Source organism: Heterocephalus glaber, unplaced genomic scaffold (assembly GCF_053883595.1).
Source record: "Heterocephalus glaber isolate CG9 unplaced genomic scaffold, H.glaber_assembly_v1.0 deba00001472, whole genome shotgun sequence".
Lineage (NCBI taxonomy): Eukaryota > Metazoa > Chordata > Mammalia > Rodentia > Bathyergidae > Heterocephalus > Heterocephalus glaber.
In genome coordinates, this window is record NW_028258315.1 from 1,919,051 (window position 1) to 1,936,255 (window position 17,205).

A 17,205-nucleotide genomic window follows, 5' to 3' on the forward strand; every position below is an offset into this window, starting at 1 on the left:
CCCCAGCCCTAAACTAATGACTTTGTTTTTCTGCCCCCAGTTAGGGTACTGAGGGAGAAAACCAAACAAAGCGAGATACCTTAGCTGTGAAGTATAGCAGTGAAAAGGAGAAACAAGGGAAAGCCCCACATGTGGGTTGTAGTTCAGTTCTGCATTCTTATTGAATTTCTACTTTTTAATTAATTCCTGTTAAGCTTGACCACATTTTTTCAGATCCTGCATATATGAGCCTGGGTCAGTTTGCACTGTTATCATGCTTTACGTACATGTAACATGATGTACATTCGTTCCACTAACACAAGTCACAAGCTCCAGTGCACACACAGGCGTGGCTCACAGACTTCAGCACATGTGTGCGCCCTCTTCACAACAGGGCTTTCCAGAATGAGATCTGCGAAAAGCCTTCACAGCCATCAAAGGTGCATCTTGGATATAGCTTTAATTGTACGATAAGATATTCTGCACTGGTTCTTAGAGAGAGCTTTGTTAGGGACCCTCACACCCTGGAGTCCTGGAAACCCCTGTTGTCAGCATTTGCCCATGGTCCTTCACGAGGCTCTATGTTCGGCTCTGACCGAGTACAGTTGTTCCTGCTCTTAAGCAGCCCCTGTTTGCAGGCATTTATTTCAGAAGGAAGTTTCATTCTTCTGGATTGAAGTAGGGTTTATAGACTGTATTTTCCTTGGTTGCAGGGCTGGCCTGCTTTGCGGTGCCAATCCTGCCTGACGCCTAATGAAAACAGTGCGGCCCAGTGCGACACGGCAGTGTTGATTAATATCCAGGAAAAAATATTAAACACCATCCGCTTTCGCAGCTCTTGCCTTTCATAAATACACTAGTAACTACCAACTCTAAGTTTGGCAGCAATCTTTCTGGTAAATATAATTTCAGGCCAGAAACTATCATGTCGAGTAGAATGCTACTCAGAGGAAAAGGGGAATGGAAAGCATTGCTGTGTGCGTCCTCGCCCCTCCAAGTGAGTTTTGGCATGCTTCAAGAGAAATAAAATATAAATTAATTCCCAAAGAATTGAGGATGCTTTTCCAGCATGGGACAAGGCAACTTCCCACATCAAACAGAGAGGGGAGCCTTTTACACATTTAGTTGACCTTCTGTATTTACAGGATTTTTACTTTGCTTTCCTTTCTTGATTTATGACAACACAATATTGTTTTCCTTTTTAAAAGATGTCTACGAGTTCTGTGTTTGGCTAATCCTAGAGGTAGCACAATTGGAGAAAGCACTTAGAGAAAAGGCGCATTTTCAGCACAAACTGTTCTCTAATTCAGAGCTCTGTGTGTGTACATTGTAGCAGCAATTCAAGCTTAGCTTTTTTCAGTTCCTCAAAGTGCCCTTACACACAAGGCATTGTTCTTTCTCTACATATTATCTCTTGCTTTCTTAATAAATTAAGCTAGTATGCCATTAAGGGAAAGATATAATAATTAATTATTATCATTGCCATATTAATTTTCCAGAAGAAAAATGTATTTTGGGTAGTGGGAGGTGAGGCGAATAAATGAAACCTCTTGTTGGTCCTCGTTTTTATTTGTTTTTTTGGGTGCACAGGTGTTGTTTGGTCAGGGTTCACCAGGAGGCCTGATACAGATCAGCTGCCCAAGAAAGTCTCTTGGAGGAAAATCTTTAACAAAAAGAACAAAACCACTCAAACTCTGAAGAATCTGCTTTTCTTTAAAAGCACACATTTATATTAGAAAGATTTGAGTGAAACCAAATAAAGTCCCATTATCCTGGCTAGGTTTAGGGTAATCAAGTGCTCTAGGAATTGTTCTGGAAAGAAGGCTATTTTCAACCAATCTTTTTTACAACAGAAACAAATATAAACTCACTACTTCAACACGGTAACTGCCCCATGAGCTGTTCACCTTCCAATTTTTGATGTGATATTATGCATATTGGGAATATATTAAAATTCACATTCTATGTGTACATTTGCAGATGCGTTATTGATATAGCTATTAAAATACAGAAAGTTACATTTGTAACTTCACATGAGGATAAGTATACACATATAAGTATTTTTGAAAGATGACAATGACAAATTATTCAAATGTTTTTGAAACTATGCACCCCTGACTAAGAATCTAATAACTACACACTTAATAAACCCAAATAATTTAGAATACTGACATTTCTTATGAATATGATAATAGAATGCATAAGTTCAGCCACAGAATTGAAGTTATTCTATCCAAAAAGATTTCATGTTTTCTTAGCATATAAAAAAATAGCAACACCAAATTAACTTCAATAAACCTAAGGTCTCTTATATTTTAAGTGTAAATTAAAATTTCTCATTATGGAAGCATTATTTGAAGTAAAACATTTAATGAACTACTTTTCTACATTCTTAGCAATTGACTTACTTAAAAATGAAATATGGAAAATTTAGTGATTCTGATCAGTGAACTCTGATCAATGAAAAAACTGATTCATTCTTTTCTCAGCATATCTGTAACACTATTAACACTCCCTATTAATAATAATCTTCAATTTCTGAGAAACACTCAGAAGGGAAATCCTTCCTTAATGCGCACAAATCTGTGGGAGACCACAGTGTCAGCACCTCCATGTGCTCTGGTTACGGATGTCCCCTAAGTCAATTCCAGGCCACGGTAAAATGACTGACAACAGGTGAATTTTAAAGAAAAAGGGAAAGAAAGACAAAGAAAAAGGAAAGAATGAAAGCAAAAGAAAAATGTGCAGGTTGACAGAGAAAAGAAAATTGAGCCAACAACCTGACAAGTTCCTCCTTGTTCCTCCCTTATTCCCTCTCCTCCCCCTTTCCTGTTTGTGCCCCTCCTTCCTTACAGGGCAAATGGTCCTGATGAAACCAGTCTTTTCTTTTTTCTTTTTTTGGTACCGGGGATTGAACTTGGGTCCTTGAGCTTTCGAGGCAGGCGGTGGAACCACTGAGCTAAATCCCCGGCCCCAGCCTTTTCTTTTTCACCAGTAGCAACTGACTACCACTGCTCACTACACACACAAGCACACATGCACGCAGACACACCTGCTTGTCAATGCACACTGCAAACATACACCCCAGCTACACACTCATGAACACACACAATACCCTCCCATACACATAGCCACATGTGTGTACATTTACACACACATATATTCAGACACACACACACACACACACACACACACACTATAAAAAAAAGACTGAAAAATTAAACTCAGAGATGGGAACTACCGAGGAGGGTGGCATGTAGGGAATGGGAAAGGAGATGTCCCTGCCCAATGGCGGTGTTGCGGGTGGATTTCGAGGCTCAAGGGCCTCAGATGCTCAGTTTGCTTCATCTTAGCCTCATTTCACCCCTCCTTGCATCACCGTCCTGCCTCCTCGGTCATGGCTTCAGTATTTATTTCCCCACATCTCTGATCTTTTCTGTAAATTGAGGTCTTCAGCAGAATTCCATGTGAAAAAATGCCAACAGCGGCGTTCTAATTTTTAAAAACTTCTCTGATTAACACACTTCTCTTTTGTGGCTGAACCGGTCATCATAGGAAGATCGTTTACTGGTGTTTTGCTTTCAACAGCTCTTCTGCTTCTGCAAGCAGGACTGTAACTGGAGAACCACTGGGAGGGTGTGGGCTTCCCGGCCACAGGGCGCCCTCTCTCCGGGCTCGGCTGAGGTGGCCGTCTGCACTGGCAAACATGGTCCTGGAGAGCCAGTTGGCTCCTCGCTGGCTTAGAACATCACTTCTTTGTGCTTCTGTTACAAGGAAATGTGCAGAAGAACCAACTCACGTGCTCAAGAAAAAGAGATCAGGAACCTGGTGTATTTTGCCCATGCTTTGGAAAAACTAATCCAGATCAGGTGAGTTGTCACTTGTTTACAGTCGAATGTCAGACATAGAAAGCCAATACATAGATCCAAGAATTCTGTTATCCACACTGTACATATCCCAGGTTTCTGTCTAAGTTGTTAAGTTTCAAGAGAAAGCAGATGGGAAGATAGCTCATACTTAGGCTTGTGTGTTTTGTTTTGTACGAACCATTCGGCAATCCTGTCCCTTCCCAGGGCCTCTGTTGACACCGGCCTCTCCTCTGTGATGTAAACCCTGCAGCCCACACTGCGTGTTGTTATTAGGCATAGTTTCGAAATTTGGGGCATTAAGTTCCTTTGGGCGATGCCTACATTGAGCTGCGAGTTTTGTCTGTGCACCAAGTGTAAAACATTCTCTGCGGTGCTGCATCGCCACTGACGTGAAAGGGCAGCTCCCGGCTGCACCAGGAGAGGGCAAGTCAGGAGAAGCGGTTTGCTCTTGTTTCTTCTCTGAAATACATTTCTTGGAAAAACATTTTAGGTTTGCTATTTCACAGCCATGTCGGGGAGGAGTCAGCCATGCTGAAAAGTATTTCTAATCCTAGGAAAGTAGAAATGGTAGTGGAAAATATTTTAAATGTATAATTTTTATTTTTGAGACTATACAAATAATAAAACTTGCCTTTCTCATATGTTCAGACTTATCTGCAAAAGCCCAGATATCCAAATGGACTTGTTCATTTATTTTCTTAAGATATGATTTACTGTAACAAGACAGACAAGGTGAGAGGTGGGCCCACTACTACGAAAAAGGATACGGGTGTGAATGATGTGATTTGCTTTTAACATTTTATTTTTAAAAGAGACATGTAAAGAAAAACTATTAAATAAAATATGTTTGAATTTACCAAGTGAATGAATAAATGTTTTCTGTTTTGTTTTCTAAGAGTGCAAGAACTTCAACAATTTTATTCAGTAATCAGGACAGCCATCCAAGGCTAAATATATTCTTTATTAAAACTGTAATATGTTTCCTGTTTTATACTTGATTCTATTACTATGTGTATACTTTAAAAAACATAGACTGATTTTCCTTTTCATGTTTTCTTAATGACTTTTTAACTTTTTAAATAAGTTAGCCTCAGAGAGATATGAATCTCAATTATATGTTGAAAAACACTTTGATAGCCTATGAAGAGATATATGGAGCAATGACCATTATTCTGTGCATAGCATATCTTAGTGTCAGATATACAATCAGTATCATGTGAAAACTGTAATTATTATTCAGCTTATTATATATAATCAAATTACATACTTCCACTAGGCAATTTTTGCATACTATAGGCAAATTTTTTCCTCATTAATCACTTACTTTTAAGATATATGGGCCTGAGGGTGAACTTAATACATAGTAAAGCATGTGTTTAGCAAATGCAAGGCCCTCAACTCCTAGAAGAAAAGGACAAAATATATATGGAAAAGAAATCCTATTTATAAATTATAGCAAAGCAGTGCTGAAAATTTTCACCAAAGAAGTCAGACACCTCTATAAACTTACTAATTTTTATATAACTAGAGGATTTGATTTTTGACAGTTTAGTGCGATCTCCAGTTTATAAAAAATAACTCACTTAATAGTATTAATTTGGGTGTTGAAGTTTTGTTTTAATTTCTCAAAATCAATTGCTCCAAATAAAGCTGGACAATTCACAGACATGGTGACCTCTGCTCCACGGGAAGGTCTTCTCTTCCATTTTGAGGTAAACTGAGGTCTCATTACCACATCCGTCAGTCACACTGGGGCAGAGACGGGTATACAACAAGGGCAGGAGCTCCAGGATTAAGAGATGAAGCAGATCCGGCCCACTTTAAAGACAGAAACATGGATATGTACTTGCTCCTCCACTGGCCTCTCTAGGGGAGTGGAATTTGTGTAATCATCTTTGGTAACTAAGTCAATCAAACACGTGTCTAGATTTTCAACCACTAAATTTTTCTTTTAATATATTTCACGCAAAATGTTTCAGACATTACAAATTCACTTTCTCCCTGCACTTTTAGTTTGGAAATCAAACTCACCCAGGATGAAAGCAAAGTCAGTTTTAAAGAGTACATTTAAAGTGTAAATTAAGCCTTGTGGATAAATTTAATTTTTGGCAAGATTGTGTTTTTACACAAATCCATTGAAACAAAGTCCTCTTGGAATGTTGGGCAATACAAAATTTACAGCAGTGGTACATTATTAGAACAGCATGGCGTGGCATCTTGAGAAAATTAAAAATTCACCATGAGCCTTCCTAGTCCTAAGGAAAACCACTCCTGTGATATATGTGCATGTCATTCCTGTGGTACCCCAGTGGGCCTGTGTGGTGATATGAGTGTGTTTGTTGTTAACAGAGTTAGAGCCAGCCCGTTCCATGAGGACTTGGACGGGCAATCACCAAATTCACCAAGTAGTTTCCCAGTGTACCTCTTGTTTAGCCTTCACTTGTCACGGTAACGGAGCATTTCCCTGTGTTTTCTCTTCTTCTAAAAGGAAGTAAACTTGTCTTTTAGTTTCCCGAAGGAGCGGCGTCTGCGGGCTTGGATCTAGTTAGTACAGCCGCAGGACCACAGCCAGAGCGGGGCCCTCCGCGCGTCGGCCGCTCACGGCGACTGGCTTTTCTTCTCATTGTTGTAGTTTGAAATGGAAACGCCGCACTGCTGAGAAAATGCCATGAAAATATAACCCACTGCGTTCCAGAAAAATAAATAAGCAAGGCCACCCAAATTTTCAATTAGTGCTCCTGCAGAACGCAGGAAATGGCGAGAGCCTTCCAAGGCGCCCGGCGGCCGCGGGCGCTGCGCACCGGACCGGAAGGAAGCCCGGCGGCGGTGCACCTGGCCCCGCTCCAGGGAAGCTGGGCGGGCGCCGGGCCGGGCTGCGGGGCGGCAGCGCCGAGGGTCGGGCCGTCCGCGGCTCCCGCAGCAAGCTTGGAAAGCAGGCCCGGATCCCACCGCGGGTCGCCGGAGCAGCGCCTCCTGCCCGCTGGGAGGAGTCCGGTGCTCGGCCCACCCTGCGCCGGCCGCGACCCCGGGAGGAGGCCCCTTCCTCCATAGGGGCGCTCGCCTTCCGTGGCCACGCTGGGCAGCGGGCTCCTGCTCTCTTTCGCTGCTCAGGTCTTCGCCGCAGCGTCTGGGGTTTCCAGCTCCTCACAGTAGAAGTTGGTTCAGAGGAGGGACGAAAAGGATCGGCTTCCCCACAACGTGGTGTTGTTTCTCTTCGCAGAACAGACGGCCCCGATTGTTCTGGAGGAATTTTATCTGTTGTGGGTCTGTTTTAAATTTTTTAAACTATGCTATTTTAAAACATATCTCCTTCACACCACATTAACGAACAGAGTAAAGCTACACATTCGGTTTATTCCTGCAACCAAGAAGTGAAACAATTGAGTGGCTGCTGGGACCACTGTGGTTAAGAAAGAAACTCGCGAGGAGTCACTGTAAGCTGGGAAGAGTGCTGAGCACCACCGGAAGACAGACAAGCGGCCATCAGTCCACTGCGCTGTTATTATTTACGTGGCCATGCTGTCCGTCTGCGGTAACTGAAGGAGAATTTCTTTATGACTTATCCCGTCATACGGACAGAGTAAATAAAAACAATCGCTCATGCTATTCTTCTTAGCTGACTTCATTTAGTGGACATTAGGTCAAAAAGGCTGCCATTAATTAGGAATTTCATTTATGTACTATAATACTGTGATACTCCTTATGGGTCCTAGTGGATTGGGGGTGTGTCCTTTGCTTAGCTGTCTTACACAAAATAAGGACCAGGGAGAGAGCGTCTTTCCATTTGCAATAGCTTCAAAATATACATGCCTTGGGCGGGGGATTTAGCTCAGAGTTCGATCCCCGGTACCAAAAAATAAAAATAAAATAAAAAATAAATGCTTTTAGATTTAGTGGATTATGCAATTGTTAGCTGCAGGGATACAGAAAACCAAGAACTGTCTCCTGCCATAGTGTTAGCCACAGAGCCGGGCGGAGAGGAGGCACCCAGGGGTGCTGGGTCCCCTGCCTCCTCCACACCCAGGGAGGATGTCGCGAGTCCTCTCCTCTCCTCGGCTGCCTCCGCCCCTTCCACGCCCTTGCTGTCTCCATCCTGAGCCGGCTTCCAGGGAATAACGTGGTGAATGCACACAGGTGACTAAGTTATTCCAGCGCTCATCCTTTCGGTGAGGTTCCAAGGTAAATCACCGTGACACAAAGCTGAGGCTCCAGGTCAGAGGCGGCAGGGCCCCTGGACCCTGCAGACCAAGCCTCTGACTTTGCAGAGAAGGGAAGGCTCAGGACAAGCCGATGGACACCTTCGAAGTGCTGCCTGAGCAGAGCAGCTACCCGTTCTGTACAGTTTCACCTTAATCAAGTCGCCACGGACACTGTGCATTGTAATCCTAACATACATTTACATATAAATAAATAAATAAACAAATAAATAAATAAATATTTTTTTTGGTGGTGGTGCTGGGGATCAAATCCAGGGCCTTGCTAATGCTAGGCAAGCACTCTGCCACTGAACTACAGTATCCTCATTTTGTATACCAAGATCAAAAGGGGGTTCACATGGGGAGGCTCCCACTTTCTCAGGTCCAGGGCCCTGAGAAGGTCACACAGTGCCCCTGGGAGGCCGCGGGCTCCGCTGCCCAGTGATAGCCAGGTTCACACATTCACCATGCCTTCGTTTGACAGAATTTTGGCAGCATCAGCCTCACGGCCTGAGTGGGAAAAGTCTCCAGAAGCAGTAGAAGGATGTGCTTTCCCTCTTGGGTGGCCTCAGATGGCCTTCACCTGAGCCATGCCTCCCTAATGCAAAAATAGGAAGAAAGAGGCAGGTTAGGTTAGAAAGTGATGAATGCAGAAGTAGCTGTCAGAGAGGCCCAGAGCACAGTCAGTCTAGAGGACCCAGAAGGTGGAGCAGGAGGCAGCTTTTCTCGAACGCATGTGTAGGGATTCAATGTTCTAGGATAGCAGGAATGGGCCTTTTTGGTAGAGGTTCATTGCAATCAGAGATACCGAGATAGGAAGGCCCAGAATCTGGGCTGGGCATGCAGCTCCATGGTGGAGACCTGGCCTGGCATACATGAGGCTCAGGGTTCAACCCCTGCATTGTAAAATTTTAAAAACATTTTTTTAAACAGAGCTCTAAACACAATTTACTAGGTTAGGATGAGAATTTTGTTTTTGTTTCTGCAGGGAAGAGAGAGGTCTCTGAATCATCACACAGGGGTCCATCCACCTGTCCTCGAGCCCCTCCTGGTGTTTGCAGATGTTCTGGGGGTGGCCTGTGTGAGGATGGCCCTGGCTTCCATTTGTGCTCTCTACTCTGAGTGCCTGCTAGTCACGGCCAGGGGCAGAGTTTTGCAATTGTCCTTTGAAATTGACTTTAAAAGGATCACTTACTTCAGCTCCAGCTTTTCCAGTGATGCTACAACCGCCAGGCTTTCTCTCTCCTCCACGGCTCACTCTCCAGGCTGCCTGTGTTCTGGAGTCACAGAGCGTCGACCCCGAGACTCCGGGGACACCGCCCACAGCAGGCCATGCTGTGCTGTGAGAATCTCTCCTTCTGATACACAGTGGTGGAAACTATCAAGGCCATGGCAACCCGGAGAAAACCTGCACCAGTAGGATGAGGTGGCTGTACTAATATTGTCCTGTTAAGTAATAACTAATTTATCAGCACACGAATGGTCAGGATGAGCGATACATACAAGATAAACAGACACTGTGCAAATGGGTGCCCCATGTTGTTCTCATCACTGCAGGCGGTGCAGACACCCACAGACAGTTAGAAAGCAGGCTCTGGAACCCAAGAGGCTGGCATTTAGATCCTGGTCCAGGCCTGCACTGCTCTGGGCAAATCACCCACCCAAGCTTCAGTGGGCGAGTGTACCCCAGGGACACGCCATTCTCTGCCTCTCTGCACTTGATCTTAGCCAAAAGGCCGAGAAGCGATCTCTCTGCCTCTCTGTGTTGTGATGCTGGGCTTAAAGCAAGTGCTTCTCAGTGTTTGGTTCCTTCTCTTTTCCCATGGTAAATAAGTACATACTGTGCGCTACTGATTATTACTGTATCTGGAACATACGAAATATTTATTGTTTCTTAAAAGCCAAGGGCCTGGTGCTAATCGTCCAGCACCCAGCAGCACGATGCTGTCTGGGGCTGGCCTTCTCCTCCCAGCCCTGGTCCTCTCCTCCCCCCCACCCCAAGGAAACTCATGCCCAGCCTGTCGCCTTGTTAGAGGCTGTGGCACATGGCCATCTTTAATCCAGCAGTCCACTCTGAATTTAAGTTTGTCACCGTTCTCCTTAGAGGGAATGAGAAGGAAAATGAATTTAATTTAGTATAAAAAATAAACATTTCTGGGCACTGGAAACATCTGTGGTGTTTTAAGAGCTGTTATCATTAATCAGTCAAGCATGTTTACCCAGACCCGGGATTGCTTATGAAACTGAGCCACATGCCCCGGGCCTTCGAGGAGAGGTGGCCACCAACGTCCAAGGCGGAGGGCCATGTTCACAGTCGTCATGACGCGCGGCCGCTCGCGGGTGTGGCCTCTGCGGAGTGCACTTTCCAGGCTACCAGGAGGGGATGTAACATAGTTGGGGGCACCGCAAAGCCCTGCTGGGACCACTGGTGGCTCGTGGCTCTCTGGTTTGGGCAGCACTTTCTGTGGTTGTGCTTTTTAATAGTTTATCCTGTTAGAGTTTGGAAAACCAGTGTCTCCTCAAGAATTCTCTTGACCCTTGTTGTCAAATAGCCATGGTGATCATCACTGGGAATTCTCACGTACAGAAGGCCTGTGTCGGCCTAGGAAGTGAAGGGGTGCAGGAAGCGAAGAGGAGCAGGGGCAGATGTATCCCCCTCAGCCTAACCTGGGGAGGTGGAGTCCGAGGCTGCTCCTGCGGGGCACACAGAAGACCTCTCTAAGACACCAACGCAAAAAGGAAGCTCCATGCAGAAAGTGCAGAGCCGTAAACGTAAGCGGCTCACTGGGCACCGAGAAGGCTCTCATTCAGGCAAGCAGTGAACACCTGCAGAGCTCACATTATGTGCTCAGCACGGGTCTGCTCCAAGGATAGACCCACGGACAAGGCAGAGTCCTTACCCGCCCACGCGGCTCAGATGCTCCCACGGTCGCAGGCTCCTATTTAACACAGTGGCCGAAGCTAACACGTTTGAGCTTGAAAACTAAAACGAAGGTAAAAGATGAGGGTCTGCCGGGTGGGTCCCGAGCCTGCGCTGCGTGGCGTGGTCAGGGAAGCCTCTGGAGGAGACGGGAGAAGAGGCCGGGATGAAGCCTCAAGGTCGTCAAGGGCAGGGCAGCGAGGGCTCGGCAGGGAGGGGCAGGAGCACAGCGGAGGAGGCCCGGAGCAGGACAAGCGCACAGCGTCCTGGGCTCTCACGGGCCAGGTGCCGGAAGAGGGTCCTACCAGGGCCTCGGAGTCCGGCTGGAAGGGATTCGGAAGGACGGGGCCTGGCAGTGGGGGCAGCACAGCTGCATGGCGACTGCAGTTGTGCAGGGTCTCGGGTTCCGGGGGAGCAGGACCTGCGGCCGTGGCGATTGCCCAGGTCCGTGACCGCTTTGGCTCAGAAGAGGATGCAGAGCAGACAGAAGCGGCTGGGGCTGAGCTCCTGTCTTCCATGGGTCCGAGGGGCTCTGCTGCGCAGCGAAGACAACAAAACAAGATAAATCCAAGTGGGGCGGTGCAGCTTAGCAGCTGAGGCTCTGGAGCCAGACTACACAGGTTCGAAACCCGTCCTCGCTCCCAGGAGCTGTGTACATCCTGGAAAATGACTTATGTTGTCCGTGTTCCTCTGACCCCAGTAGGACTGTCCTGGGGTCAGAGGCTCCATGGAGGTAATTAGGATTCGGTGACCTTGTAAGCACGGGTCCTGGGCTGCTTCTGAGAGAGGTGTGGGGCTGTGGACAAAGGCCAGGGAGGAGCGGGGACAGAGAGGGCCCTCCACAGCCATAGACAGCAGCCTCGGGAGAAGTCACCTGCTGGTGCCTTGATCGTGGGCCTCCTGCCGCCAGAGCCACTGGATACCACACATGGTTCTAGTCGCCCGGACTTCGGCCCTTCCTAATGGCCCGACCTAGGGACCACCCATCCCCAGGTCCTGCCTGTCAGTTCTGAGACACCTTCCCTGTGCGACAACCCCACTGTCGGCACCCGACAGAGAGCTCTCTGCGGCCTTCCTGGACTGTGAATGTTCTCGTGCCGACCGCCAACCACCAGCTGGCCTCTGTCTGGTTCCTCTGTCCCAGGACTGCAGTCACAGACGGCATGGAGCCAGAGCTTCCCCAGGACATTCAGAGGTGGGGAGTAGGGAGTTTGCAGCGGGTGCTCCCAGGTCAGGCTGAGAGGGACTCAGTACAGGGAGGCAGCGAGGTCTGGCGGTGCACAGGGGACTTTGCCCGCCACTGGAAGAGGAGTTTACCTCTTGGTGACCTTTCCAATGACCAGGCCAGGCCTTAGATATCTGGCACCCAAATCGTTGGGGATGAACAGGGAAGGGTGGCTGACTTGCTGGCCTATGATGCTGGCAAGTGGAAGTGCTTGGCACCAGCACGAACCACGGAGATGCCGCAAGACAGGGCAAGCGTTGTGAAGTCTGGGTGTGACAGTGGTGGGGTGGTGGCAAGGACCACTTCCGGTAGAGCAGCCAGAGAAGGAGGCGGAGCGACAGGACACCTGGATTGCAAACCCAGAGGGAGCCGCAGTGCAGGGTGACATGCACACTGCAGGACATGGCTATGCAAGAGTGGAGAGGACTAGGAGCCCTATGGAGGGGGCTGGAGGGGTGTGGATGGGGAAGGTGATCAGGTAAGGGGGTGTCTTGCTGGCCAGGGGGCTGCTTTCTTCAGGACTGTGACCCCGGGAGGGTCACATGTCATTGCTGTCCTCAGAGGTCATCTTACAACACTTCTCTGTTTTGAAAGGTGGTCCCACCGTGTCATGGAGAGGATCTGAAGATGGAGCCATGGGGAAGCGAGGGCACTGGAGCCAGGGCTGCAGAGAGGTGCAGGGTGCAGCTGGGGCTGCGGGAAACGGCGCTGGGTGTGAGGCTCAGGGCTCACGTCGGTGGCAGAGCTGCCGGGCTGTGCTAGGGACGGGACATGGCTGTGGACATGGGAGAGAGGGCAGGGCCCGGGGGCTGCAGGGCCAGGTCTGGGAGGCGGAAACAGAGCAGCAGCGGGGTGAGGGAGAAGCCCAAGGGCTGAGACCGAGGTGGGGTGATGGTGGTGCCACAGAAAAGGAGGCTGGTGAGTGAGAACAAATGCTGCCCAGCGAGAGAGGAGAGCACTCAGAAGCGAACCCTGGGTTTTGCCAGCTGCGAAGAGCGCTTTTGATGAGAGCTGTGGTAGCTGAGGCAGGGGTGAGAGCTGCCTTTGCTAGCGCTCACTTGCCAGAGTGTGGGGTCCAGGTAACCCCAGGGGCGCCACAGCTGCCTAGCATGAGCGAGGTGGTGGGCTCTATCCAGCACCCCACGGTAAGGAGGTGAATACATGAATGAATGAATGAATGACTGAAGAATGCTGGGCAGTGGTGGGAAAGCTTAACAGGAAGCGAGGTTGAGGAGGAGAAGGCTGCACAGCTGGTGGGGACAAGGGTGAGGAGGTGCCGCTTCCAGGCCAGGACCAGGCGGGCAGGGCTCTCGGGACCAGGGCAGAGGGACAGCGCCGGAAATGCCAGCAGGGCCAGCCTTGCAGGCTTCGCAGGCCGAGGAGCAGCGTGAGAAAGGAGCTGAGAGCGGGAAGCTCGAGCTTCCTCCTCACCAGAGTCCTGCAGCTTGGAAAACAGTATGTTTCAACCGCTCTTGGAGATGTAAACATCACTTCTAGGTCTGCAGGTGGTGCTGGTTGTTGTAGAAGAGACCATTAGGTCCTAGTGCGTTACACTTTCTGGGTGCCTGATTCAAACAGCAAGCGGCTTGTGACACCTATAACTTAGTAAAGACTGCCACGCTAATTACAACTTCAAAGCATGATTAGAGATGCACTTCAAACTTAGCACAGTGTGACACGCCTTTCCTATGCTCCTCACAGGTTAAGAGAAAAGGGCCAGGCAGGGTTGGGTGCGCTACCCCCCGAGGCCAAGGCAGGAGGATCCCTTCAGTCCAAGAGTGTAAAGCTTGCCTGAGCAACAGGGTGAGATCCTGTTTCAGAAGGGAGAAAGAAAAGAATGGAAGGCAGGCAGCTAGGCGTGATGGCACACCTGTAATCCCAGGATTCTGGGTGTGTGCTGGGGAGTTCCTCTTATATGAGAAACCCAAATTATAAGTAAAGAGCAAAATAAAAGACAGGTAACTGGAAGTGGGGAGGTAGAGCTTTGGGGGGGGGGCAGGGGATGAAAAGGAATTAAGATGCTATGTACAGGTGGCAACTCCCCACTGGAAATGGGTGACCATGTACCGCGCACCGGTACTAGTAAAAATAAAAAATAAATTATATAAAAAAGAAAATTAGGGCCGGGGATTTAGCTCAGTGGTTCTGCCGCCTGCCTCGCAAGCTCAAGGTCTTGAGTTCCATCCCTGGTACAAAAAAAGAAAGAAAGAAAGAAAATTAGCAGAAAACTCTATTATACAGACATTTTTTTCCTTGCAGTACTGGGGATTGAACTCAGGCTCTCCCTCTACATTCCAGGCCTTTATTCCTTTTTTTACATTTTGAGATAGAGTCTCACTAAGTTGCTCAGGGTGGGTTTAAATTTGCAATCCTCTGGCCTCAGCCTCCGAAAGTGCTGGGATTACAGGCTGCACCACCATGGGGTTGTTTGAAATGCCCTGGGGCTCAGAGCTCCACAAACCCATCACTAGAGGGCGCTTGCAAAGACTATTTCAGGATGGGAAAGGGGCCTCCCCCAGGGCAGGCAGGGGTGGGTGTGTGTGGGTGTGTGTGTGTGTGTTCATAATTACTGCTTACTCCAAAGGTAGATGTTAGATCAGTGATCAAAAAGTGAAAGTTGGGAATTGAAATTTTCTCCTTATTTGAATATTTCCCTCATAAAAAATGCTGTTGAAAAAGTTGAATATTTTTCAACTTTTACAAAGACATATAAGTTCCTGGTACTTTAGAGGTTAAAAAAATGAAGTCAAAACACAAGATGAAATGACACATTCTGAAATAATCCCTCTCTTGCATTCTGTAACTAACCAACCTGAGTAGGGAAATGAATAGATTTCCATTTCTTTGTGGAAATAAGGCCAAGGGAAGTCTTTTCTTTCTGACCACTCTGCTCCCTGATTTTAAACATTCAGTAAGTTCCCAGCCAAGGAATTCGTTTTCCGCCTTGTTGCTTTTCTGTGGTTCCTCGTGCTCTCTTGTAGGGTGGATCATGGTTCTGTTACCTCCACCTTCGGGTCTAGAGCTCCGCTGCTGCTTTTCCAGCTGCAGGCATTTCTCCTGTGAAACCACAGGTCACTGCAGCCCACGGAACTGATCCTGACAATTAGGGGTTCAGCTATTGTCCTGTGGGATTTCAGAGCCACCACAGACTCCACACTGTAAGTTCAGATCCTCAGTTGCTACCATCTGGTGCCTGGGATATTCCTGGCTTCTCTGGAGGATCCTCGGTCGGCCAGGCCTGTTCAGAGCTGGCGCGGCCGTCTCACCAGTGCCCTGCACCAGTGCCTGTCTCAGGAAGCAAGGGCACAGGAAGAGGGCTTGGCCTTTCCTGCGTGTTCTTGTGCGGACTTCCGTACGGTAATCTCCTCCCATGGGCTGGGGATGTGCTAGGAACCCCAGTAAATGCGAGACATGTACACCTTTGTGTTTGCGTGGACACAGATACTATGACCAAGCCTAACTCATAAATCAGGCACAGTAAGAGATGAACAACTGGAGACCCAGCAACTCCGCATATGGTTTCCTCCTTACTGAGTAGAGAACTCTCGCTCTGAGAGGAAGCCCTGACAGCCCCTCGGTGGCACATCTAAATCGCCAGCGTCCTGACTATAACGCTTGGGGACTGTGGAGTTAAACAGCGATGACTTGAGCACAAGCACTGTAATTCCAGACAGTTGAGCCGCTGCCCGGAGACGGCGACTGAGGGGCTCAGTGGGTGGGTAACACACTGCACGGATCACGTACCAGGATGCTTATGTGTGACCTGTTCATCTCCAGAACTTTCCATGTAGTATTTGAAGTGGGTTGACCATGGCTAACGGAAACCTCAGCAGCTGAAGGAGGCCCCCCGAGCCTGCCAGAGCGGGATGCCGGCACCCTCTGGGCCCGCGGGTCTCAAGGCTGAGCTTCGGCAGAACCTGCTGATGCGCCCCAGGCTGGGCCTCCGCCCCGCTCGCTGCCTGTGAGTCTGGGGGGCGGGCCACAGTTTGTATTTCTAAGTCTGATGTTCTTGACTGTAACCAAGTCAAGAGACCCCCCAAGTCGAGAGCCTTGCGAATTCCATCAGAAAGGCAGCAAGGGCGCCTCGGGGCAGAGTTCGGTCGGACGAGGGGTCCCGGCCAGACCCACGGGGCTCTGGCTGTCGCCCCGCGAATGCAAGGCCGCGCTGAGCTGGCGGGACACCGAGGCCCGTCCTCTGCGGGCGACCTTCCTCACTTTCCTCCAGTCCTCGTGCTGCTGATGCTGCGAGGCACGCACAGTGTGAATTACGGGCTGCTCCGCACTGAGCCGCGGAAGCCCTCGCTCAACGCCGCGCCTTCCTCCCGGAGCGGTTCCGGCCCGCAGCACCGGAAGCGCAGCCCCAGGACGCCCCTCCGACTTCCGGCCAGGGCTGGGTCCCCGCGGCAGGAGACCTCGGCCTTTCAGCCTCGCCGCTTGTCTCCCTCGTAAGGGGACCTGCATGCACAGCTGCTAAATCGGCGCTCGGCCGGGGTGACGGACCCTGCGGCATTCCGGGGCCCGCGAGGACGCATAGACGCAGCCGGCCCTCCCGGGGCGGTGACCGGACGGCCGCAGTCAGCACCGGGCTGCGCGGGAGCCTGCTCCGCGCATGCGTCCTCCACGCCGACCCTGGCGCCTCCTCGCGGGCTCCGGTCTCCCGAGCTGTGGGTCTTCCTCGGCCAGCGGAGGGCGCCCGACGCGCAGCGTGGAATAAACTCGGGCCCTGGGAGCGGTTCCAAGCAGAGGGCTCCGTGGCCCTGCCTCCCAGTCATTGAAGGAGCAGCTTCCCGCGTGCATTCTGCTTGGTTCCTCAAAGGCGCTCAGGGCCCCTCAGGTGCAAGTGCTGGCAAAGGAGCCGGCTGAATCACTCGCGCTCAGCGCCTTCCTTCCTGCCCTGCTCGCCTAAACTACAGTGCCTGCATCCCACCTGCACCAAAGCTCCTAATCCGTAACATCGGAATGGCCAAGCCTGGCCGGCAGCTTGAGTTGTTGTTTGTTAGATTCCTGTGCTAGTCT

General features: G+C 49.3%; 1 long non-coding RNA gene across 2 annotated transcripts; it reads right to left on the minus strand.

Moving 5' to 3' along the window:
- Positions 1-1,529: 1,529 nt before the first annotated feature.
- On the minus strand, positions 1,530-16,791 carry LOC110349803 (uncharacterized). 2 transcript variants are annotated; one of them, XR_015439272.1, is made up of 5 exons: positions 15,002-16,791; positions 10,945-14,375; positions 9,240-10,738; positions 6,271-8,642; positions 1,530-4,398 (listed from the first exon to the last, which is right to left on the minus strand). It is a non-coding gene; the product is annotated as an uncharacterized LOC110349803 (long non-coding RNA). The 2 variants fall into 2 exon arrangements; XR_002396074.2 differs by having other exon boundaries at positions 9,240-14,375.
- Between the last annotated feature and the right edge of the window lie 414 nt (positions 16,792-17,205).